Here is a 27,149-nt window from a genome sequence, read left to right as displayed (position 1 = left end):
TTGTATTAAGCCGCCACAGTGAGTCGTTCTTTTTGTTATCTAAATGTATAGTTAGATAAACAGGTGAGTGGTCAGAGATATCTCTGGTTCCTATCTTGCAGTCTATAAGCCGGTGTCTGTCTGAATTAAAAACAAAGAAGTAATCAATTCTTGAGTAGGAAATTTGGCTTGCGGAATAGAATGTGAACTGTTTATCTAATGGATGGAGCTCCCTCCATACATCTATCAATCCCAATTCCATCAACAGTTTTTTAGTTACCCTTGCTCTAGAGGTTAGCCTCTTTAATGCATTAGAGGAATCAAGCTTGGGTTGCATCTGGGCACTCCAGTCTCCTCCACATATCAAAACTCCTGATGCTTCAGAAGCTATTAATTGAAAAACTTATCTTTTGCATGAGTTGTCTTGCTCAGGGGGTATGTACACGGTAATTAACGTAACTTCTTTTTGATCTAAGAGACCCTTAACAAAAACATATCGACCCTCTTTGTCTGAAAATTCAGCAAGCAGGCGGAAGTTCACACAGTTATTAATTAATATTGCTACCCCTCTTCGTTTTCCCTTCCAATAAGATGAATAAAATACATTCTTAAACCCTTTTTGTTTTAGTTTTTCGTGTTCTAGATTATTAAGATGCGTCTCCTGCATAAATATAACATGCAACTTTTCCTTTTTCATCTTTGCAATAACCTTGCTTCTCTTGATTGGATTGTATAAACCATTTACATTCAGGGTAATCACCCTATATTCCTGAATCTGCATGTGATCTTGTAATAAAACACTTTCTGTAAGGTATATGTTATTCGTGACCAAGTCTGAACTACATATGAACTAAATAAAATAAAATAAGAACCCATAACTTTACAGTTGGAAATAATAGAACTAAACAGAATGCATATAAAGACCTCCATTCGAAGCAATGAACAGTTCTTACTTCTTAGTGTAGGGGAATAGTCTAGGTAAACACCAGAGCCCCTCTTCAGTGCAGCCTTAAGTGCCCTTATGGGTATTCTGCGTGCACTTACGAACGTCAAAAACAAAAAAGTCTTTCCCGTATTTGTCGGTCAACTACATTATTTACTAAGGGCGATTTTACCCGTTGCAGATCAAGAATTGAAATTGTAACAAAATTGAAGACTTGAGGTAAGTAGGATAACAGCAGCGGCCTACGTGAGATAACAGTCTAAATAGAGTAGGGGGAAGAAAAAAAAAGGATTCAGTCTTACTCCATCCCGATGTGGGTGTACGCGGCTGTCCCCTGGCATAAACTAGAATGTCCGTAACAAACAGCTGGTTCATTCACCAATTGTGTAGTTTACGGTCATTTGCCACTCGTAGTTAACAAATCCTAAACCTTTAAATCTATCTTTATTCCGGAAAATTCCGGAGCCTCTCTTTAATCCAATCCTGACGGGTCTGCCGGTTTGTTGTATTCTTAGAGCGCTGCCAGCCGGTCGTCCGCGCTTTATTCAAAACCTCAACTTCTGAAGATGTCTCGGGGCCAAACTGGAAACCCCTTTTCTTCATGTCCTCAGTCGCTTCGTCTGCGCTTCCATAGGTGACCGGCCCGCCGTCAAAGAACACTCGCAGTTTCGCTGGCGGTGGTGTCTGAAATCGTATTCCCTTCTCTTTGAGCATCCTCCTGATCTGAGAATATGCCTTCCTTTTCGCCAAGGTTTCAGCAGGGTAGTCATGATCAAAGTAGATCCTGCCGTTGTTGTAAAAGATTTCCTTTTTCTTCCACGCAGTGTGCAGAACCATTTCCTTAACTCTGAATTCTTGAAAGTACACAATCACCGATCTTGGCTGCGCCTCGTTAGGAGGTCTTTCTGACTTTCTCCCCTTCCATCATTAGATTCGATTAGGAATTAGGTGTTAATTGTATTAATTGGGGAATTAAACTCCGACCGAACGGGAGACAAAAAGTTAAGCGGCCATGCGCTTTCAGTTAACCGCCGGAAGTCTGAACCTAGCTTTTTAAAGGTAACACTGGATTTTCTTGCACAGTCAATGTAAAAGGAACTGCATCAAAGACAACTCAGTTGGTACTTTAGGCCACTGGGCTGTTTTTACTGCCTGTGAACTGTAATATGCGTCCAGGGAGTTGCTGACACACGTAACAAAAACAGCATGAACAAAGAGTAGAGTGGATCAGTCTCACAGAATTTTTTGCGGCACTGCAGATTGCTTCTACAGGGCTCGTTGGTCTAGGGGTATGATTCTCGCTTCGGGTGCGAGAGGTCCCGGGTTCAAATCCCGGACGAGCCCTACGCCTGTCATAAAAAATGAGGCGGAGCTGTGCTCACTATGATCTTTCTATGTTAATTGTAGCAACTTTTGCTGTGACTTTAGTTAATGAACATTTAGTGGACTTCTGATCTCAATCAGTCTAACATGTACAATTATACAGACAAAAAAAGGAGCGGCAATGATTCGGTTGTTAGATTTGTTTATGGATCTTGAACAACCCACCAGCTTTATATGTAAGCACCATTTTTGTCTTTGTACACAGTCTCTTCTCTGTAGGCACCATGCAGGATTCAAAATGGCCTTTCGCGTTAGGTATCTCGTTACCCTTTTAGTCATAACAGGTAATATGCATGGCAATGCTTTAGGATCTGGATGCCAGTTTGCATTCCGTCAAATAAGATGTGTGCAACTAATGGTCAAACATTTTTTTTTGTGTAATCATCCACATTCGTGTCTCATTGGTCCTGGGGTATGGTTCTTGCGTATGGTGTGACTGGTCTTGAGTTTCAAATTCCAGACAAGGCCACTCTCATTAACTTGAAATCACAACCTTTCTGCAGCTATTTTCTTGTTTGCATTTCATCATCATCCACCTAACAAGTGACCATTAGTTGAAAGCCACGAGGTATTTGAAGTCAAGATCTCCATTACCATAGCTTAGCGGAACCTTTTAGGTTTGTAACGTGACAGTGAGATTCAAGCAAGATTGGGTGAATCTTTATTTGAAGTGTGCAGCAAGTCTGAGAATCGAAGCTAACTATTGTCCTCAGATCACCACGCCTAAGTTTTGAGAAGACCAGTCGGAATTGTTTCACACAACTTAAATTTAACCCAACAAAGACAACCCAGATGGGACTTGAACCCACAATCCCCAGCTTCGAAGGCTGATGCCTTATCCATTAGGCCACTGGGTCAACACTAGCCTTTGTCATATCTGATGTATGGCTCAGGAAGTTCTTGTAACTCAGAAAAACAGTACTTTAGGATCCCTATGCCATATTGCATTCAGACGATCTGGTGTGTACACCTAATGACAAAACAGCTTCTCTGAGGAGTTTTCCATTGTCCTGTCGTTTTGACCTAAGGGTATGAACCTAGCTTTTGAGGGTAACACTGGATTGTCTTGCACAGTCAACTTAAAAGGAACTGCATCAAAGACAACCCAGTTGGTACTTTAAACCCACAATCCCCAGCTTCGAAGGCTGGTGCCTTATCCATTAGGCCACTGGACTGTTTTTATACTTACTGTGAACTGTAATATGCCTCCAGAGAGTTGCTGACACACGTAACAAAAACAACATGAACAAAGAGTAGATTGGATTGGTCTCACAGAATTTCTTGTGGCACTGCAGGTTCCTTCTACAGGGCTCGTTGGTCTAGGGGTATGATTCTCGCTTAGGGTGCGAGAGGTCCCAGATTCAAATCCCGGACGCGCCCTACGACTGTCATAGAAAAGCAGTGGTGCTGTGCTGTCTATGGTGTTTCTGTGTTAATTGTAGCAGCTTTTGCTGTGACTTTAGTGAATGAACATTTAGTGGACTTCTGAACTAAATCAGTCTAACATGTACAATTATACAGACAAAAAAAGGAGCGGCAATGATTCGGTTGTTAGATTTGTTTATGGATTTTGAACAACCCACCAGCTTTATATGTAAGCACCATTTTTTTTGCTTTGTACACAGTCTCTTCTCTGTAGGCACCATGCAGGATTCAAAATGGCCTTTCGCGTTAGGTATCTCGTTTCCCTTTTAGTCATAACAGGTAATATGCATGGCAATGCAGGAAGTTAATGACATGCAAACACATCTCAAGAAGGTTTTCACAGCTACCGTGTTTCATCCACCAAACATTGATCCCAAATTGAGGTGAGACTTTCAAAGACAACCCAGATTGGACTTGAACCAACAATTCCAAGCCCCGAAGGTTGATGCCTTATCCATTAGGCCACTGGGCCATTTTGCCAATCATTTGTCATGGATCTTTTGTATGCCTTCAACAAGATGCCAACGCATGGAAAACTGCACTTTAGGATCTGGATGCCAGTTTGCATTCCGTCAAATAAGATGTGTGCAACTAATGGTCAAACATTTTCTTTGTGCAATCATCCACATTCGTGTCTCATTGGTCCTGGGGTATGGTTCTTGCGTATGGTGTGACTGGTCTTGAGTTTCAAATTTCAGACAAGGCCACTCTCATTAACTTGAAATCACAACCTTTCTGCAGCTATTTTCTTGTTTGCATTTCATCATCATCCACCTAACAAGTGACCATTAGTTGAAAGCCACGAGGTATTTGAAGTCAAGATCTCCATTACCATAGCTTAGCGGAACCTTTTAGGTTTGTAACGTGACAGTGAGATTCAAGCAAGATTGGGAGAATCTTTATTTGAAGTGTGCAGCAAGTCTGAGAATCGAAGCTAACTATTGTCCTCAGATCACCACGCCTAAGTTTTGAGAAGACCAGTCGGAATTGTTTCACACAACTTAAATTTAACCCAACAAAGACAACCCAGATGGGACTTGAACCCACAATCCCCAGCTTCGAAGGCTGATGCCTTATCCATTAGGCCACTGGGTCAACACTAGCCTTTGTCATATCTGATGTATGGCTCAGGAAGTTCTTGTAACTCAGAAAAACAGTACTTTAGGATCCCTATGCCATATTGCATTCAGACGATCTGGTGTGTACACCTAATGACAAAACAGCTTCTCTGAGGAGTTTTCCATTGTCATGTCGTTTTGACCTAAGGGTATGAACCTAGCTTTTGAGGGTAACACTGGATTGTCTTGCACAGTCAACTTAAAAGGAACTGCATCAAAGACAACCCAGTTGGTACTTTAAACCCACAATCCCCAGCTTCGAAGGCTGGTGCCTTATCCATTAGGCCACTGGACTGTTTTTATACTTACTGTAAACTGTAATATGCCTCCAGAGAGTTGCTGACACACGTAACAAAAACAACATGAACAAAGAGTAGATTGGATTGGTCTCACAGAATTTCTTGTGGCACTGCAGGTTCCTTTTACAGGGCTCGTTGGTCTAGGGGTATGATTCTCGCTTAGGGTGCGAGAGGTCCCGGGTTCAAATCCCGGACGAGCCCTACGACTGTCATAGAAAAGCAGTGGTGCTGTGCTATCTATGGTGTTTCTGTGTTAATTGTAGCAGCTTTTGCTGTGACTTTAGTGAATGAACATTTAGTGGACTTCTGAACTAAATCAGTCTAACATGTACAATTATACAGACAAAAAAAGGAGCGGCAATGATTCGGTTGTTAGATTTGTTTATGGATTTTGAACAACCCACCAGCTTTATATGTAAGCACCATTTTTTTTGCTTTGTACACAGTCTCTTCTCTGTAGGCACCATGCAGGATTCAAAATGGCCTTTCGCGTTAGGTATCTCGTTTCCCTTTTAGTCATAACAGGTAATATGCATGGCAATGCAGGAAGTTAATGACATGCAAACACATCTCAAGAAGGTTTTCACAGCTACCGTGTTTCATCCACCAAACATTGATCCCAAATTGAGGTGAGACTTTCAAAGACAACCCAGATTGGACTTGAACCAACAATTCCAAGCCCCGAAGGTTGATGCCTTATCCATTAGGCCACTGGGCCATTTTGCCAATCATTTGTCATGGATCTTTTGTATGCCTTCAACAAGATGCCAACGCATGGAAAACTGCACTTTAGGATCTGGATGCCAGTTTGCATTCCGTCAAATAAGATGTGTGCAACTAATGGTCAAACATTTTCTTTGTGCAATCATCCACATTCGTGTCTCATTGGTCCTGGGGTATGGTTCTCGCGTATGGTGTGACTGGTCATGAGTTTCAAATTCCAGACAAGGCCACTCTCATTAACTTGAAATCACAACCTTTCTGCAGCTATTTTCTTGTTTGCATTTCATCATCATCCACCTAACAAGAGACCATTAGTTGAAAGCCACGAGGTATTTGAAGTCAAGATCTCCATTACCAGAGCTTAGCGGAACCTTTTAGGTTCGTAACGTGACAGTGAGATTCAAGCAAGATTGGGTGAATCTTTATTTGAAGTGTGCAGCAAGTCTGAGAATTCGAAGCTAACTATTGTCCTCAGATCATCACGCCTAAGTTTTGAGAAGACCAGTCGGAATTGTTTCACACAACTTAAATTTAACCCAACAAAGACAACCCAGATGGGACTTGAACCCACAATCCCCAGCTTCGAAGGCTGATGCCTTATCCATTAGGCCACTGGGTCAACACTAGCCTTTGTCATATCTGATGTATGGCTCAGGAAGTTCTTGTAACTCAGAAAAACAGTACTTTAGGATCCCTATGCCATATTGCATTCAGACGATCTGGTGTGTACACCTAATGACAAAACAGCTTCTCTGAGGAGTTTTCCATTGTCATGTCGTTTTGACCTAAGGGTATGAACCTAGCTTTTGAGGGTAACACTGGATTGTCTTGCACAGTCAACTTAAAAGGAACTGCATCAAAGACAACCCAGTTGTTACTTTAAACCCACAATCCCCAGCTTCGAAGGCTGGTGCCTTATCCATTAGGCCACTGGACTGTTTTTATACTTACTGTGAACTGTAATATGCCTCCAGAGAGTTGCTGACACACGTAACAAAAACAACATGAACAAAGAGTAGATTGGATTGGTCTCACAGAATTTCTTGTGGCACTGCAGGTTCCTTTTACAGGGCTCGTTGGTCAAGGGGTATGATTCTCGCTTAGGGTGCAAGAGGTCCCAGGTTCAAATCCCGGACGAGCCCTACGACTGTCATAGAAAAGCAGTGGTGCTGTGCTATCTATGGTGTTTCTGTGTTAATTGTAGCAGCTTTTGCTGTGACTTTAGTGAATGAACATTTAGTGGACTTCTGAACTAAATCAGTCTAACATGTACAATTATACAGACAAAAAAAGGAGCGGCAATGATTCGGTTGTTAGATTTGTTTATGGATCTTGAACAACCCACCAGCTTTATATGTAAGCACCATTTTGTCTTTGTACACAGTCTCTTCTCTGTAGGCACCATGCAGGATTCAAAATGGCCTTTCGCGTTAGGTATCTCGTTACCCTTTTAGTCATAAGAGGTAATATGCATGGCAATGCAGGAAGTTAATGACATGCAAACACATCTCAAGAAGGTTTTCACAGCTACCGTGTTTCATCCACCAAACATTGCTCCCAAATTGAAGTGAGACCTTCAAAGACAACCCAGATGGGACTTGAACCAACAATCCCAAGCCGTGGAGGTTGATGCCTTATCCCTTGGCCACTGGGCCATTTCGCCAATCATTTGTCATGGATTTTTTGTATGCCTTCAACAAGATGCCAACGAAAAGGAGCCGGGTAACACTTTATTTAGATGGTCCCCCTTTAGATAGTCTGCTGACCGTAAGTTACTTTTCAAGTTCTTATCTGTTTACTTTCATCTGGATAGTATCTGTAGATTGTCTTTAAATGTTCTTAGGCAATCAACACAATATCTACAGCATGTAAACATTTATTAAACTTTCGGTAAGATAAGTGTTACCAATTTAGGTTCTAGATGTTCAACAGTGTATCAGTAGATATGCAACAAATCCTCAACAAGTTTTCAGAACATTGACCACCAAGATGTTTGTTGTTATTGTCTGCATGTAGTTGTTATCCAGTTTATGAATAGACTTTAAGTAAACATTCAGATGCCTATAAGTAGCAACGCAAGATATTTTAACATGAACTTTAATCAAATATAAAATTAGGGTTAGGTACAATCTAAGAGTGTTCAATTAACTATTTGTTGCATTTAACCTTTCTTTCAGTAGACAGTTATTTTACTTTAACGGGCACATAGGCTCTTTTTTAAGATTTAATATTAATATTATGGTTCTTCTGAGTGTGCCAGTTTAGGTTCAGTTTAAAACACAATTCAGATTTTTTTATTATAATGTGTTAAAAGGTGTCATGTTGGGGGCGTGTCCACAGTTCGTTGATTTATGGGTGTGTTGCTTCACATGTAAATTAGTTTCGGCTTCCAGCCAACGTGGCGGGGCCATGAGCTCACCCGCTCTGCGTTTGAAACAGAGTCTGACAGGCAGACAGAGAAGGAGCAGGAGTGAGAGGTTCAGCAATCAGTCGTACATGTACGACTTGGACACAGACCAAGCAGAGAGTACAAAATCATATGTGTCTTTGTACAGGTTTACAGCCAACCGAATCATCGCGCCACACATTTTTTAATTCTAAACATAGGTTTCTACCAGGGTACACACAACAGTAATTCAAGTCTGCAGCGGTCGGAGGCGCCCAGCCGTCGACTTGAGTGTACCCTGATAGAAACATATGTTTAGAACTCTAAAACGCATGCTAGTTAAGATCACAGGGAGCTTCTGGGATCGCGAGAAATGCAAACGGCTGAAGTATAAGGTAGACTCAATGAGAAGTACACATGTTTGCAAACCTACCTAAAGATACAACCAATAATTCCGATTAGAGCGATAATGTGGAGAATATTGCTCTTGTGTTGAGTCCAATGAGCCTTGCATCTAAAAATAGAGCTAGCGTGTTCCTTTAGTGATATCGCTTCGAATCACTCTGAAAATGACGGCGTGAATCAACAAACTGAGGATATGATGACGCGCCTGTCAATCAATATTGGTGGGCGGGGGGACCGCTCTCCTACGTAAAGTAGGTTTGAAAACCGCTCCAATTGGTCCATCGTTTTTCTGTTGTTAAATTGAAAAAAAAAGCACTGGGTGTGCTTATATCACCCCAATATGACAGTCTATACACCATACATGCACATATGTCTGTCCAAACAGCTTGAAAAGTAGATTTTTTACCATAGGTGCCCTTTAAGGTACATTAATCAGCTCATCTGTTGTCACACTGGGCCCATCAAAATGAAGTGAAAACCTAAGAAATGCTGTTGAATGACTGTAAGGAGCCAACATCACAGACAGCATGGCTACTAGTCTGTAAATGTTCAGCAGATAGTCAACAGACAGGTAGTAGTGACACTGATGAAAGTATTTGAAGACCAAAACACAACAGCACCACACGTACAAGAACATACAAATAAATACCAGAGTCATTAGTTTGTCCAACTGCTTTTAATTTATTGCTGTCAAAACAAAAATAAAATAAAAAAATTAACAGCCCAGGTAATTAAGCTGAAGAAAACATTCGGTTCAGGACAATTAAGAACAATTGTTGTTACATCCACAGCGGAATGAACCGCCAACTTATCCAGCATATGTTTTTATGCAACGGATGCCCTTACAGCTGCAACCCATCACTGGGAAACATCCATACACAATCATTGACACACATGAACTAAGGACAGTTTAGCCAACTCAATTCACCTCTACCACATTTTTGGACTTGTGGGGGAACCGGAGCACCCAGAGGAAACCAACACAAACACCGGGAGAACATGCAAACTCCACACAGAAACACCAACTGACCCAGCCGAGGCTCGAACCAGTGACCTTCTTCCTGTGTGACGAACGTGCTACCCACTGCACCACCATGCAGCCGCTATATACATTTTTTTTTTCTAAAATTCATAATTTTTTCAGGCTCAGTTCATTAATTTAACTATTTTGTGGCAAAGAATTGTTTTTTTCATTGTCTTTAACATAGTAGGCTGAAAAATAACTAATTTTAGAAATACAATTTAGATGACGAGGTGACATGGTGGCGCAGTGGGTAACATGTTCGCCCCACAGCAAGAAGGTTGATGGTTTGAGCCTCGGCTGGGTCAGGTGGCATTTCTGTGGCATACCATGTTGGCGTGGGCTTCCTTCCAGTGCTCCAGTTTACCCCACAAGTCCAAAGACATGTGGTACAGGTGAATTGAGTAAGCTCAAATTGTCAGTAGTGAATATGTGTGAGAATGAGTGTGTATGGATGTTTCCCAGTAATGGGTTGCAGCTGAAAGGGCATCTGCTGTGTAAAACATGTGCTGAATAAGTTGGTGGTTCATTCCGCTGTGGTGACCCAGGATTAAAAAGGGAAAGAAATTTAATGAATTTAGACGGCATTTAAAGGTTTTTGCATCTGATCTCAATATAATATATATTTTTGGCATTATAAGCTGAGCTTATTGTGCTCTACTTTTTTGCTTCTACATTTTAACAGTAAACAGAAACATTATTGAACCAAGAAACATACAATAAACATGGCCTTAACAATAAGCGACATAGCAAATATCCTCTAATCACTTATTCAGACAAAAAGGCAAAAGTAAACCCTTCCTTTTCATTGATAGGACTTTTATGTGAACATCTCCAACAATGAGCTCTCTACACTTTTGAGCGAACTCTGTTCATTTTCCTGGTGTGAAGCTGATGCTGTTAAATTGCTCCCTGTTAGCAAAGTACAGCTCTGCAGCTGGAGTGAGCTGGGCCACTGCATTTCGAGAGACACCTTCTCTCTGGAATTCTCTGGTCATGGTTGCTCCACGTCTTGTCAGCTTCAAAAGCCTTTAGTAGCGATGTATGACATCACGAACATTATTAACTGAAAAACTATTTAAAACAATGAATACCTTCATGACCAAATAATCACAATGCAACCACCTATCCTAAGCCTAATGAGCATGTAAAATTATAGAAAGAAGTATCATTAACACTGGCACATCTGTGTGTGTGTAAGAGTGTGAAAACAGTACATTTGAGACAGAGAGATAGAATGTAGGTGTGTGTAAGAGAGCATGTACAAGAGTGAGTGTGTTAGTGAGAGTGTGTACAAGCGTGTGTGTATGCAACAAGTGTGTGTACAATATGTGTGTGAGTAAGAGCATGTACATGTATATCTAAGAGGGAGAGCATGTATAAGACTGTGTGAGAGAGATCACATGCTTGTGTGTGTGTGCGTGCGTGTGTGTGTGTGTGAGAGAGAGAGAGCATGTACGTGTGTGTCTATGAGAGAAAGAATGTCAGTGTGTATGAGAGAGCATGTACAAGAGTGAGTATGTGAGTGATTGTGTGGTCAAGTGTGTGTGTGTGTGTTTGTACAATATGTGTGTGAGAGCATGTATATGTGTGTAAGAGAGAGAGCATGTGTAAGACTGTGTGTGAGAGAGAGCATGTACAAGACTGAGTGTGTGAGTGAGAGTGTGTACAGGTGTGTGTGTGTGTGATTGTGTATAAGACTGCGTGTGTGTGTGTGTGTGTGTGTGTGTGTGTGTGTGTGTGTGTGTGTGTGTGAGAGAGAGAGAGAGAGAGAGAGAGAGAGAGAGCATGTACATGTGTACTTTTGTGAGCATGAACTGTATGTGTGCGTGAGAGAAAGAGCATGTTTGTCTGAGAGAGAGAGAGAGAGAGAGAGAGAGATAACATACTTTTATTCCAAAAAAAGTTAACACTTTTTCAACATCCTCAAACTTTAAACAGTATTCAAAACATTAAAAAGACAAAACCAACTCTCCATCACTCTCCACAATACACAGAACACTTTCAACAGACCATTTATCCACAAAAGATTTTAAATTATTTGTTAATTTATAAAATGCATACTCAATTTTTAGTCGAGCTTCTAACATTCCCAAAAAAAACTTTCAAAACATCTTTTGATCCATTTTTCAGAATTTTGTTTTTCCTTGAAATCCATATAGCCAGTTTAGCCACTCCAAAAACAAAGTTCAACAAAACATGTTTTTGTTTTTTCTTGACAGAATATTTCGGCCCAAAAATGAACAAAGGAAATGAAAAACATTCTCCCCATTTCATAACCCAAAGTTCCAAAAGTTCAAATAACACTTTCAGTCTATTACATCCACAGAACAAATGCATCAATGTTTCTGTCTGATTACAAAAAAAGCATTCTTTTTCTTGATAGGGATTAAAATGTGCAACATGTTTATTAGTCGCTATAGCCCTGTAATTTATTCTCCACTGAATATCCCCCGTCCGTTTATCTATTGGAATTTTATACAAAGATCTCCATCTTCCTTTTACAGAAATTTCCTGACTAAATAGACCATACCATTTTGATTCCTTCATCCCCTTAAGATATTTACTATGAATTACTTTCACTGATTTCATGTATGCTTCTTTCTTGCCCAACTCTTCAAAAGAAACAAAAGACACATCCACATGTGACAGAAAATCATTTTCTGAAAAAAATCCAATCTTTCACAGTCTCCGAAATATCTAAAACCGGAAAAACATATTCACATCCATCTTCCCACTGATTAATCAGATCATTATCCTTAATAAAATCCCTTATTGAGTTTGGCAAGGATTCATACACTTCTACAACAATTCTTTTCATTAGTCTTTCTGATCTTATTTTCACCAATTGGCTCAGAACGGTAATAGAAGACCGCATAGCTTTTAGTAAATGGCCCAACTTTGTACAGCCGGCCTCTCTCAATGCCACACGAAAACTATCAGAATTTAAAGACTTTACACTCAAAAAATCATTATAAAAAAGTGGCTCTTCAAAGATCCACATTCCTGAAAAAAATGTAGGATCTCTTGACACTTTTAAAACTTGCCACGCCTGCAATACTGAATCATAAAAGGATGTTAGATCTGAAATATGTACCTTTTCAGGGTTCAGCAAAAAAAGTTGTTTATCATACCCCAACTTCCCTGCCTTCTGTAAAAGCAATTTCGCAGTTTCATGCCATCTCAAACTATGTCCATATAAAACTCTTTGTGCAGTTTTTAATCTAAAAGCTGCTATTCTAGAAGTCAACAAGACCTTGACCTCCCTCACAGAGAGGAATATAGAGTACAGCAGCTCTAATCCAATGATACCCTGACCAAAAAAAATCCAAAATTTCTTTCTGCACCTTTTCAATCAAACACTTAGGTGGATTTAAAACCGTAACTTTATGCCAAAGCATAGAAGCAACCAAATTGTTTGCTACTAAAACCCATCCATGATATGACATCTGAGGGATCAACCATTTCCATTTGGCAAATTTCACAGATACCTTCTCCATTATCCCTTCCCAAATTTTTTCTTGAACTTGTTCTGTGCCCAGAAAAACACCCAAAATTTTAATTCAATTTTTCCCCCACTTGGTAACTTAGGAATATTTTCCACTCTCCATTGACCTATTATTAAAGCTTCACTTTTATCCCAATTAACTTTTGATGAAGAGGCTTTTTCATACACATTTAAAGCTTTAACAGTTTCAAATACATCATTGTCATTTGTGATAAATATATTAATGTCATCAGCATAAGCAGAAACAACTAAAGGTGATTCATTTACAGAAGATGATAAACTAAAACCAGCCAAATGCTTTCTTAAATAACAAAAGAGGTTCAATACATAGAGAATAACGTTGTCCAGAAATAGGACAGCCTTGTCTTATTTCCCTTCCTATTGTTATAGACCGACTAATGGCCCCTCCTATCTTAACCATACAAGAAGCATTATTATAAAGAAGACTCAGCCATGTTGTAAACTTCTCTCCAAAACCAAAAGCCTTAAGAACAGAAAACAAAAATTCATGATCTATTCTATCAAAGGCTTTCTCCTGATCTAATGATAAAATTCCAACCCTCTGATTATAAACTTTACATCCATCCATCACATCTCTCATTAAAAACAAGTTGTCTGTTATAGTCCGATCTGGGATACAATAGGTTTGGTCCATGTGTACAATTAAACCTATAAAAGGTTTTAACCTATTAGACAAGGCTCTTGAAATCACTTTATAATCTGTACACAACAGAGCAACAGGTCTCCAATTCTTTAGTTCGGTTAAATCTCCTTTTTTAGGCAACAATATCAAAATAGCTTTTCTGCATGAGGAAGGTAGTGCATTTTCTTCATAAGAGCTCTTTAAAACCTCATACAATTCAGGTCCGATGTATTCCCAAAAATGTTTAGAAAAGTCAATAGACAATCCATCTATTCCCGGGGCACGTCCAGAAACCAACTGATTAACAGCAAGAGTAAGTTCTTCATAACTCAATTCTGTATCCCGTTCAACTTGTTCTGTAGTAGTAAGTTGAGGGAGATCTTCTAAAAGTTCCAGAACGCACTGCTCATTGCATTTGTCTTTATCATATAGCTTGGTATAAAAGTCTAAGGCACAACTTCTCATCTTCTCACCATCTGTTGCTAAAGATCCATCTGGACATTTAAGACATGTCATATACTGATCTCTCGCTGACTTTTTCTCCAAATTGAAGAATAAAGTACTTGAAGCATCCATATCTTTTAGTTGCATATATCGTGACCTCACAAGAGCTCCTTTCACTCTTTCCTGTAACAGGGAGCTTAACTCCAGTCTTTTTGTGTGCAGCTCTTCATTATTGTGCCCAGTCTCTTTATCATTTAAAAACTTGTTTTCAATTCTTGTTATTTCCACTTCAACCACTTCTATAGCTTGTTTTAACAAAACTGATGAAAAAGAGGTATATTGTTGGCAAAAAACTCTAATTTGAGCTTTCCCAATCTCCCACCACTGATTTAAAGATTTAAAAGCACTCTTTCTTTCTTTCCATTTATCCCAAAAAATCTTAAAACTTTCACAAAAAAAAAATCATCTTTAAGTAACTTATTATTAAAATGCCACTGAGATCTATTAACTTCTTGCTTTAACAAAAGAGTCACAGTAATAAGATGATGATCCGTAAAGCCCACTGGTCCAATAGAGCTATCTATTAGTTTATGTTTAAGCCCCTGTGACACATAAAATCTGTCAAGCCTAGCTGCACTCACCTTTCCATTTACTACCTTCACCCATGTATACTGCTTGTCTTTAGGAAATTTAATTCTCTATGCATCTTCTAGATCAAACTGAAACAATAATTTTTTTAAGCTTTTACTAGATTGTAAATGAGGCTCTTCACTAAGTCTATCATTATTAAAATCAACAGTGAAATTCCAATCTCCACCTAAAATCATGTAGTCACAAACACGTTGCTCTAAACTTTCTTTGATACTTTAAAAAAATTCCAATCTTTCAGTCCCAATATTAGGTGAATAAACATTAATATACAAATAACTTAAACCTTCTATTTCAGCTTTAACCATTAAACCTCGACCATTAACAATTGTAAGACAATTTAAAATATTTACTTTTAAACTTTTAGCGAAAAGCACAGCCACACCTCCACTAACATTACTCCCATGACTTAAAAATACTTGACCACCCCAATTTATACCCCATTCAACTTCATCTTTCGCAGTGCTATGTGTCTCCTGAAGAAATATTACATCAAGTTTATTAATATTTACTATTTGCTTTACCATTTCTCTTTTCTGCTTATCCCTCCCTCCATTAATATTTAAAGAGCCAATTCTCGAACTACCCATCAATATTATAAGAGAAAGGAACAGACAGAAACAAAAGTATATCCAACCATGTGACACGCTAAAGACAGACATCACTTATATTTTGCAAGGACCCTTTTACATTTTCGAGTTATTTAAATTTGAGGCTTTGTTTAAATTCGTAACATGTTTTCTCAATCTGAAACGTTTCTTATCATCTAGCAAATCAAGACTAACTGTTTTTTGTAAAAACGCAACCGACCTGATGAATTTTTTAATGTCATCAAAGTAATCTTCAACCTTCACAGACTGTCCAAAAGTTTCATCAAGGAAATTATCAATCTCCTCTAATGAATAAAGCTCTCTCGACCTACCTACCCCTTCAGACCCTTCTCCACCTGACTCAATCTGTTCCAAATCATCTGCATCACTTTATGCATTATTTCGAATATCGATCGGCATTGTTTTATATGTCTTTCCTTTCGTTAACAACCACAGTCTCCTGCATGTCTGGCACAACTTCACCTACATCATCAGTAACATTCCTTCTTGCTCCTTTTTTTTTCAGCACTTTTTGTGCTCACCTTATCATCCACCAAAGTCATCTGCTCTGAATGTTCAACAACATTATTTTCACTGCTAGCATTGTGAACTTCCAACTCATTAGCCATATTAGATGCCTGTTCGTTCTGTGTAGTACAACTACTGCCTAATGCTACATCATCTTCTCTATCTCCTTCAATCATTTTTTCATCAGATCTTTCCACACGCTCTACTTGCTCCCTATGGGGACAAAAAAGACATTTATGCCCCACATCTCCGCAGTCAAAACACTTCATAGTCCCCGAGCTGGCATACACCGTATAACATACCCCTCCGTGCTTGATCTTAAAAGAAACATCCAATGACTGTGTCTGAGATTCCAAAAACATGAACACTTGCCTCCTTAGCGAGATTACATGTTTTAAACGAGCATCTTTACATCCAAGAGTCACCGTTTTAATACCACTTGCAAATTTACCAAACCTACGCAATTCCTGTTCAATCAATTCATTTGGAATAAACGGTGGAACTCCTGAAATAACCACTCTAGTTGAAGGCACCGATAACGGTGATACTTGAACTAACATATTATTGATGAACACCCCATTCTCAATCAGAGTGTAGACAAAAGCCTCTTCTTTCAAAAAAACAACAGTAGCTTTATTCATTCTAGATGCATAAGCTATGTTATCATAACCAACCTGTTCACCTACCGCAAGCAAAGCCTCTTCCATTGTAACCCCGGGTTACGTAATAAACCAAACCCCGTGTCCAATGGACAGCGGCGGCGTTACTACGGACGCCATTTGCCGCGAAATTTTCAATCAATACCACTGTCACTAAATTAATAACAAATAATCAATAAATGATGTCTTACCTTTTACATGCGTGTAGATAGAAAAGACAAGATTCCCACAACCATGTAATTATCAAACAAAAAAGAGACGCTAGCTCTCCATGCACACTCACACTCGCACACAAATGGAAACCCGAGAGAGAGAGAGAGAGAGAGAGAGAGAGAGAGAGAGAGACCAATAAATAAATCATGACTGATTCATTTAACTGATATAACACATTTTTAAAGTTTCAATCAATTTACATTTAAGGGCACATGTTTCTTAAATAGAAAGTGACCTTCAAAAGAACTTGTATGCCAATTCATTAACACACTATCTTTGTAGACCATACCTGCATGGCTCCAGCAGTTTCTCTAGATTTGCCAACTTCTCATATTCAGCATTTGTTGGGAGGGACAGATTGTGCTTCTGCTGAGAGCGTTGTGCGCAGTGCGTCTCTGTTGCGCCTCACACGCTTGATCATCTCAAGGGTGGAATTCCACCGTGTTGGAACATCTTGCACGAGTGACTCCTGAACTTGTCCAAGGGAGGCTTGCTGGACATTTAGCTCATCCGAGTTGGCCGGACTGTGTTTGAAATGTCCGACAACTTTACAACACTTGGCCAGTGCACCATCAAAACCACCTTCCCAAAGTGACATTACAATAGCTCTCTGTACAACATGCGCAACACAGGGCAAATGCTCGAATGGCAGTATCCTACCTGCTGCCATCATATTAGGAGCTCTGTCTGTTCCAATAGTGCTGATTTTGTCAGCTATCCCCCACTGATTAGCGACATCGAGAAACTGCCTGGCACACGCGTCTGCAAAGTGACGCTTCTCTGTTTTCATCACACCTAACGAGAAGACAAAGTAGATCAGAGTAAGTTCACTAATAGTAGTAAACAACTAGCAATCATCAAGAAGCAAACATAATGTGGTGGTAATTTGTGATAATCAATAAGCTAAGTAATTAAATTATGTCATTTAAAATTATATAACGTAGCCTACCTTAAACGAAGGAGTGAAGTTCCCAGCTGGAATCAATGACGTGTACAGTAACGCCGCGGTAGTTATCATTGTTGACAGATGTCAAATGGTCCCTAGTCAATGCTACACACCTCGCCTCTACCATCGTCTCGTCTCTTGTTGCTTTCTCTGCGGCATGCTGGTCATGTATTCTCCACATGATAGTTCGCCTCGCAGGTAGTTTGTAAGATGGGTCACCTATGTGCGCCTGGAGAACAAGCTCGAGCCCATCATCTTCAACCACGCTGATGGGATGGCAGCAGGTGGCAATCCACTGAGCAAGGAGATTAGTTAGCTTGGCTGATAGAGCTGTGCTGACGGTCTTGCCTCGGTTGCACTCAAACATAGTAGCTTGACGACAACTCTTCCCCTGCACTACATCAGTGCTTGGCCCGACATCTTCTGCATTAGCTAAGGGATGCTTTGCGTTTAGGTGGTACCTGAGACTGGAAGAACACAGAACTACAGTAAACTAATTTTGCATTGCACAAGGTGCAAACAACCTTAGTTTTGTCCAGGTTTCCATTGGGAAGCTTCTTAAAAATAAATTTTCCCTGAAGCAAACCCGGAGGCTTCGTAGCCACATCCATGTTAGCATGTCATGTTTTTGAGGTGGTAATTTCACAGTAGGAATACACACAGGTTCATAGACTCATTCTCACCACCTACAGAGCAATTCGGCCAGAATTACATCTGCGCTAATACATCATAGCTTGCATAGTATAGACCCAGCTCCCAACATAACTTTGAGAATAGATTAACGGCGATAATTTTTTTTATTGTGTGATAAGAGTCTCGCATAACGCAGCCGTTATAAACGCTGATAACGGCCCAGCACTAATATATTAGTAATTAGTAATAGTTTGATTGCAATGTTTACTTCAGTAATGCCACTAATATCTGCATACTCCACATGTCTTAATTCCATTTCTGTTTAGTTCAATTATGACTTTAGTCGCATTAAGGTAGTCACAAATCTCTGTTTACATGGTATACTCTTAATCAGAGTATTCATATTAAAATCGTATTAAAGTATTGTTGCCCATGTAAACATACTCAATGACACACCGTCAGGGCTCTGTGAACTTGGCATTGAGAAGCAGCATTTTCTGTATGTATGTACATCAAAAGCAAGTATGAAATCGCTGTTTGGAGCTTATGTAGGCCTACAGTTCAACATTCATGTAAGTAAACAAAGTAAAGTAAACAAACAAACAGTAAGTAAACACGAGTACATCTTATTGAACATCATTTATTTTCATCACCAATTATCATAGTAGAACAGTTTCTCAAGCAGTTTGTGATGCATTTTGGAAACAGGAGATATGCCCCTGGTCTAATGCGCTGCCTGACTCGAGAAACCCATTCTCAAAGATTTATTATTTGGGTAGCAAACATATTCTAAATGCCTTCGGCAGAATTTAAATGAGCTATTTTAATCTAGATTAATTTCGAAATTAATCTAGATTAAAAAAATTAATCTATGCCCACCTATAAAACAATTGGAATGTTTAATTAAATAACTTATTACTCTTAAATTTACATTTACATTTAGTCATTTAGCAGACGCTTTTATCCAAAGCGACTTACAAATGAGGACAAGGAAGCAATTTACACAACTATAAGAGCAGCAGTGAACAAGCGCTATAGACAAGTTTCAGGTGTGTAAAAGTCTAAGAAGCAAAACATTAGTAGAAATTTTTTTTTTTTTTTTTGAGAGAGAGAGAGAGAGAGAGAGAGAGAGAGAGAGAGAGAGAGAGAGAGAGAGAGAGAGAGAGAGAGAGAGAAAGAGGGCACAGTTAGTGGTATAGCCAGAGAGACAATTGCAGATTAGGAAGGAAAGTGGAGACTTATAAAATTATTTACCTTAACAATATAAACCTAAAACTATAACCTACACACACACCACTTACAGACAGCACACAATATAATCTATCAGTGCACATGATCAGTACAATATGTATTGCATATTAATAATAATTTGAATGAACAGATAGCTGCAGTCCTTCAGTAGTCTGTTGAGTACTGAAATTAGCATGTAAGCTAACAAATCACTCATGTTCTCATTCACAATAGCGACACTGGGTTTCCCATACACATTTATTTGTAGTAATGTGGGAGTTTTTACATGAACGTATCTTTAAAGGCAGCCAGTTATCTACAGAAAGAAAACTTGTTTCTTTTCTCAAATTAGTCCATAAAATAAATGTGTCGTGTTTTGTAACCAAAGTCTTCATTTCTTACCCACAACACATCAAGATTTGATCAAGTCAAAATCTCATAACCTGATACAAATCTGATCTGTCGTTACTGGCAAATGGCATTGTGTAGTCTGAACAGGGCTTTAGGGAGTCTGCATTGGTCGGTCACTGTCATTGCCTTATGGCGAGTTCACACTGCATAAGTTTAGGCAGACTTTCATTCGCCAACAAGTTTTTTGAAATTGCCAAACAAGTGAGTTCACACTTGTTTGGCATGCTGTCCCGGGAGAGAGCCCTAAGCTCATAATTCAATTCAATTAAATTCAATTCACCTTTATTTGTTTAGCGCTTTTACAATGTAGATTGTGTCAAAGCAGCTTCACATAAAAAGTCATAGTAAATTGGAACAGTGTAGTTCAGTTTTCAGTGTTTAAGTTCAGTTCAGTTTAGCTCAGTTTAGTGTGGTTTAAAAGATCATAAGATCCTCGAGCCCTGGGCTCCCTCCCGTAAGCAGGGTGAGAGGGGAATTTGAGCTCAGGTAGATCTCGATGAACTCTCCTGACTTGTTTCTGTTCTAATGACAAATATAGGAATGGCTAAAGGGGATATATGGCTTACTAAGAGCTCAAAGGTCCCAATTTAGAAAGTTCAGTTTACTTAGGTCGTGTGTTTTTGGACTGTGGGAGGAAACATGGAAATCTTGGGAAAACAAAAATAGTTTATAAATAAACTTCACGTGAATGAACAGCCAAATTACATGAAAAAGCAGCCGTTTTGAATATACCTGTGTTTGTGTGGACAAGGACTCATTTTTGAGGACTCTGCTCTCCATTGTGAAGCTTCATGTGAGTGCTGAGGCTTCTTTAACGGTTAAAGCCCTTTCCACACTCACTGCATCTAAAACGCTCTCCTGAGTGAGTCTTAATGTGTTGCCTAATGTAGTCTTTGCATGTGAGACTCTTTCCACACAGATCACATGTGAACACTATGGTTCCAGTGTGACCATTCATGTGGTTCATGAGGCTAGCTTTGGTTGTGAAGCTCTTTCCACACTGAGCACATGCAAGCTTCTCTCCGGTGTGAATTATCATGTGGTGTTTGAGTGCGCTTTTATATGTGAAACTTTTACCACACTCTGTGCATGTGTAAGGTTTCTCTCCAGTGTGAATCCTCATGTGGATCTCAAGGTCTTGTTTTTTACCAAAACTCTTTCCACATTGTTCGCAGGTGTAAGGTTTCTCCCTAGTGTGAACTCTCATGTGAACATCAAGGTTTGCCTTTTGTTTGAAACTCTTTTTACACTGTTTACAGCTGAAAGGCTTCTCTCCAGTGTGAATTCTCATGTGCAGTGCAAGGCTTCTTGGATTATAAAAGTGTTTTCCACACTGTTGGCATGTGTACGGCCTCTCTGCAGTGTGAATTCTCATGTGGGTTTTAAAGCTTTGTTTTTGACTAAAACTCTTTCCACACTGTTCGCAGGTGTAAGGTTTCTCCCTAGTGTGAACTCTCATGTGGACTTCAAAGTTGCTATTTTGCTTAAAACACTTTCCACACTGAGGGCAAGAGTAAGGCTTTTCTCCAGTATGAATTCTCATGTGCACTGACAAGTTTCCTGCATGATAGAAGCTTTTTCCACACTGTTGGCATGTGTACGGCCTCTCTCCAGTGTGAATTCTCATGTGGGCTTTAAAGCTTTGTTTTTTGACCAAAACTCTTTCCACACTGTTCGCAGGTGTAAGGTTTCTCCATAGTATGAACTTTCATGTGAACATCAAGCTTTGGCTTTTGATTGAAACTCTTTCTACACTGTTTACAGCTAAAATTACACCCAGATTTGAATTTCCGAGGTCTTCCGTGTGATGAAGTATTTTTAGTCAGCGTAGGTTATTCATCAGTCGTTATTTCTTGGGGTTTCTCAAACTGCTGTTTCTCCTCTATTTCATTCCTTTAATGAGTCTCTTCTTTTAGCACCATCAGGTCTAAAAAAAAAAAAAGTAAACTTTAGTATTAAGGCACAAAGCGACAAGCAAGAAATGGATGTTTTCACCCAAATATTAAAATGACCTTACCATTTACTCTCAGTCACGTGGTTTTAAACATTTCCTTTATTGTGGAACACAGTAGGCCAGTAGCATTTTTTTTCAAATATCTTCTTTTATGTGCAACAGAATCAAGAAACTCATAAAGGTTTAAAACAATATGCGGGAGAGTAAATGGTGAGGCTATTTTCATTTCTGCATCAACTATCTCTTTAAAGGGTTTCTATAATGAACTTTTTTTACAAGATGTAAAATAAGTCTTTGGTGTTCCCAAAATGTTTCTGAGGTTTCGGCTCAAAATCAGATCATATACCTTGCAGAAGATTTAACTTTGGGGCTCAGAGGAAAACCAAGCTTTTTTTCTGCCTGTGGCTTTAAATGCAAATAATCAAATGCACTCGCTCTAGATTACTCGTGTTGTGTTCCCTCTTGCTTGGAAGACCCAATTGAGACAAATCCTGCATGTATATAGTAAGTATGCATAATTCACACTTATATTTGTGAGTTTACTTTATTGTATATAATTTATGCAAATGCTTAATGCCACGTTTGCTGTAAACTGAAGTGATGAGGAGACGGCGAGATGACATGCTTTGCTACTTGTTTTCATTTATTTGTACTTTTGTCTTTGTGCATGTCCTGAGGCTTAGCTGAAGACCTACATGATGACATTTTATACACCCAACAAGATGCAGAAATGCCATCTAAAAAGGTTTCCTGCTGTTTGTCCAATCAGGAACAGTGACAACATAAATATACAAATAATAATGTTAACCCGGGGTTTGTGAATGTGAAACGTCTGTTAATGAACACCCAGGATTATTTGTTAACCCCAGGTATAGCATGAGCAGTGTGGAACATGATTACAGATAACCCAGGATTTATCTCCTGAAAAACTTAAAACAAAATGTAAAAAAAAAAATAATTACATATACCTTAGGGACGGTACAGCAGAAAATATTGGAAAACTTTTCTCAAACCGCTATATACCTTAAAAATGGTTATCGTCCCATGCCTACAAAGCACAACACTGTTTTTAGAATATAAAAATTTATTCCTTAAAAAAAGTCTCAAGCAAAAAGATTCCAATGGCGGCGCCTGCTGGTACGTGGAGAATATAGTCAATAGTGATGAACTTTACACTCAAATGTTTGCATATCATCAGCATGCTGTAATCCATTTCTTAAGCAGCAAAAGTCATTTATACTAGTTTGTTGGCCAGTTGTAGTCAGTGCAATGCTAAACGTTATTGTTCCACTATAATGTTCATTTTGTTTCACGTCGCCCCACAACATCATCATATAGTTTAGAATACTGTACAATGTTTTATAATAATTAATTATTTTAGTGTCCATTTCATTTAACATATTTAATATTGGGGGCATCCACGCTTTCTGACATACTTTAAACCAAGGTTTCTGCAGGTGTCCCCAAGTTCAATTTAAGTTTTTAAGACATTTTTAAGACTATTATGACAGAATTTTTAGACTAATAAATGGATAAAGGCTAAGGAATTTTCAAATGGCCCAGATGGAAAAGATTTTTATTTGCCCAATCAAAAAATATAATTTAATTATACAATTATAAATGAATAATATATATATATATATATTTTAGATATTTCTTAGCAAAAGATTTTAAATTGTGTGTAATAACAAGCAAGCTTTACTTGTATCCATACACTTTTTTCCTGAATAAACTTTCTTTAAAAAATAATAAAAAATGAACAAATGTTTTAAAAGTTTTAAAACTATAATAAACTAAATCTATGCACAACAATCTGTCCAGGTCGATGTCCTCAGCAGAAAATACATGGAGCACATTTAAACAAATGTTATTGTAAGGAAAATAATTAAACCATTATGATAAATAGAGTTAAAATGACATTTTTAAATGAAAAGTTGAAGGTTTTATTAAGATGGATTGTTGGTGATTGTATGGGTTTTGGCCAGATTGGGTAACAAAACATGAACAAAGGAAAATGAAGACTTGTTTAAAAAAGATTTAAGACCTACAACACAATGTTTCAGTAAATTTAAGACTTATTAAGGCCTGTGATCAACGTGACATATGTAAATGGGAAGTACTAAGCCAACACTATCACTGTAATAGCAGATATAATTTATTGTTTTTATGTATTTTATATAGCACCAGTGCTTAAGGATGCTTTACAAAGAGCAGGAGAACAAGAAAAGCAATAACCTTAAGATGGTAGAGAAAATGGGACACTAATAATACATAAAACAAATGACAAAAGACATGAGAACAAGTAATGAAAGAAACTCATTCCTGTCTTTCAATGAGTGCTTATGTGCATTTAGGAGAACTAGGCAGCACACTCAGGGCTGCAAGATGGATTTAATTTAGTATTCTTATTATTAAAATATATCTGAATGAGGATCAAATGACTGAGTTGGTCTTTGAGAATGAAAATCAACCTGTTTGTTCCTGCAGATCTTCCTGTTTGACTGTGAATGTTTCTTCAATCTTCATATCTTCACTCTCCTCTTTAATAAACGCCATCTTTATAACAGTGTGGAGATCAGTCGCTTCAGCAGGAGTTTTTCTCTGTGTTTGGACACTTTATCCTGTTTAAAATGAACAAAACAATAAACATGTTCTGTTTAAAATAAAACAATGAACAGAAACAAAATAACTTCTCTTCAACACTTGCTTCAACAGTTTCTTATATGACAGTAATTAACAAAAATAAATCAGGTAAAGGTTTCATTAAAACACTCATTACACACTTTTTTGTTACTTTATTCAAACAATAGCCCTCAGTTACTGAGAATAAAGAAGTACTACGTTGTATAAATGGGTTAAAATAATATTTCCAACAGCAAACTTTAATTAAATCGGTTTATATTTGTAAACGTTTTAAAACGTTTTAAAACCCTCTCTCTCTCTCTCTCTCTCTCTCTCTCTCTCTCTCTCTCTCTCAAAAAAAAAAAAAATTCTACTAATGTTTTGCTTCTTAGACTTTTACACACCTGAAACTTGTCTGTAGCACTTGTTCACTGCTGCTCTTATAGTTGTGTAAATTGCTTCCTTGTCCTCATTTGTAAGTCGCTTTGGATAAAGGCGTCTGCTAAATGACTAAATGTAAATGTAAATGTAAAACAAACCTTTCTCCAGTTGAATCCCAGCGCTGAAGCGGCGCCGCCTGATGACGTCACACGCCACGCCAAAATAAAAGTCTTTTTGTTTAGCTTTTTTGCCACTTACTGTTGCGGTCATGACTGATTGATACATTACTCCCATGATTTTCATTTTACACTATATCTGCTCTCTCTCTCTCTCTCTCTCTCTCTCTCTCTCTCTCTCTCACACACACACACACAAACCTTTAATCTAAACATGTTAAGACAATTTTGAGAAACTTTTTAATCCAGTAATGATGACTTGCATGTCTACAACACATTACTTCCTATTAATATCTGAGTCCAAATCTCATCCTCACAATTATGACCTCTTTTTTTCCTATTTCTACAACTTCATAGGCCTATACAGGGTTTCTTTTTTTCATATGAATTGTCGTCTCTTATTATCTGTGGTCCACGTTTTCTGCCATTCTTTAGCAATATCTTCAGTAATAATATTTAATTTACCTTTACTTACAGAAGCATTAAAGGGGTAGTTCACATAAAAATTACAATTCTGTCATTTACTCATCCTCTACTTGTTCCAAACCTGTTTGAGTTTCTTCTGTTGAATACAAATGAAGAGAATACAGGAGCAAAAACCACTATATGGTTCAACAGTTCCTACTTTGGCTGCTTTTTTCAACAGTATCCAGCACATGTTTTACGCAGCGGATGGTCTTCCAGCTGCAACCCATTACTGGGAAAAATGCATACACACTCATTCACACGCATCGTATGCATACCGCATGTCTATGGGCTTGGGGAAAACCAGAGCACCTGGAGGAAACTCACACGAACATAGGGAGAACATGCAAACTCCACATAAAAATGCCTACTGACGCAGTTGAGGCTCGAACCAGCAACCTTCTTGCTGAGAGGCAATCGTGCTACCTACTGCACCACGGTGACGCCTCACATATGTGTAATTATTTGAGGTAATAAACTGGTATTGGTGAAAAACTATGCTTACTAATGGTTATGGTATTTTTAAAATGTGTAAAAAGGCACCATTCAGATGTAATGATTGTAATGATCTGGGGAATCAAGCATGTATTGTTATAGACACCTTTGCTTATTTGTCTTAAGAGATGTAAGGCAGGTCCTGTTTATGTAATATGCTTTAGGCTATCAAGTTGGTATTGGCATGAACAGCTATACCTGTTCACAGGTTTCTTATATGTAAAACAGTCCTATTCAGTTAATGGTCTGGCCTATTAGACAGCTATTAACAAAGATAACTGCACATGATGATGATCCATTTATTTAAATGAATATGTGACACAAAGATTTAAATTTCATTGTTGAAAACAAGTTACAGGAGTAAGTGCAGTTGTTGTTTTATGTGATGTCCACCTCTGTAATTACACCATGGTGAAAAAGAAGTCTGAGAAATGCTGTAGTTGGTGTAGGTGAAGCAGGTTAATCACATTAAAAGTTCTGCATTGTGTAGATATGAAAGTGCACTCTCGTCATTGAATTACCCTGTATAAACTGCCTATACAGTAATTTTACTTGTGATGTGATTATTTTCTAATTATAAATATATAGCTGCATGACAGATTTAATAGTGGACTCCAGAAAGGTAAGACCAAAGCTTGAAATCGCATAACGTCAGAAGACCAATAGAAGATCAAAACATGAGCTATATGGAGCAATCGCTCGCTTTTAGCAACATCTAATCATATTGTTTTATCCCAACTTATCCCACATTGAATCGACTGCATTGATTCCTTTGTCTATTAGGCCAGTTTCAATTGGATTTCAGAATGTCACTATGCAGAGTGAGTGCATTTTCCCTCCTTCTCCTGGTTAAGAGATAAAGCTACATAATAGAATTAGTTATATTTCAGATAATATAAAGCAATTATTAGCAACAAAAGA

The 27,149-nt window shown here is 38.4% G+C and overlaps 1 protein-coding gene, 5 non-coding genes and 1 pseudogene across 6 annotated transcripts in view; 3 read left to right on the top strand and 4 right to left on the bottom strand.

The window, feature by feature from the left end:
- Window positions 1-27,149, top strand: part of LOC130222807 (zinc finger protein 91-like) — a 218,630-nt gene that overhangs the window by 29,111 nt on the left and 162,370 nt on the right. The gene's annotated exons all lie outside the window — the stretch shown is intronic.
- trnap-cgg (transfer RNA proline (anticodon CGG)) lies at window positions 2,195-2,266 on the top strand. The gene has a single exon. It is a non-coding gene; the product is annotated as a tRNA-Pro (tRNA).
- trnar-ucg (transfer RNA arginine (anticodon UCG)) lies at window positions 3,090-3,162 on the bottom strand. The gene has a single exon. It is a non-coding gene; the product is annotated as a tRNA-Arg (tRNA).
- On the bottom strand, window positions 4,753-4,825 carry trnar-ucg (transfer RNA arginine (anticodon UCG)). The gene has a single exon. It is a non-coding gene; the product is annotated as a tRNA-Arg (tRNA).
- On the top strand, window positions 5,277-5,348 carry trnap-agg (transfer RNA proline (anticodon AGG)). Its single transcript has one exon. It is a non-coding gene; the product is annotated as a tRNA-Pro (tRNA).
- On the bottom strand, window positions 6,417-6,489 carry trnar-ucg (transfer RNA arginine (anticodon UCG)). Its single transcript has one exon. It is a non-coding gene; the product is annotated as a tRNA-Arg (tRNA).
- On the bottom strand, window positions 20,747-25,301 carry LOC130222812 (gastrula zinc finger protein XlCGF57.1-like; annotated as a pseudogene).

The sequence above is a fragment of the Danio aesculapii genome, chromosome 4, assembly GCF_903798145.1.
Source record: "Danio aesculapii chromosome 4, fDanAes4.1, whole genome shotgun sequence".
Taxonomy (NCBI): domain Eukaryota; kingdom Metazoa; phylum Chordata; class Actinopteri; order Cypriniformes; family Danionidae; genus Danio; species Danio aesculapii.
Note: the sequence above shows the minus strand (reverse complement) of the source record. Positions and strands in the feature narration are given on the sequence as shown.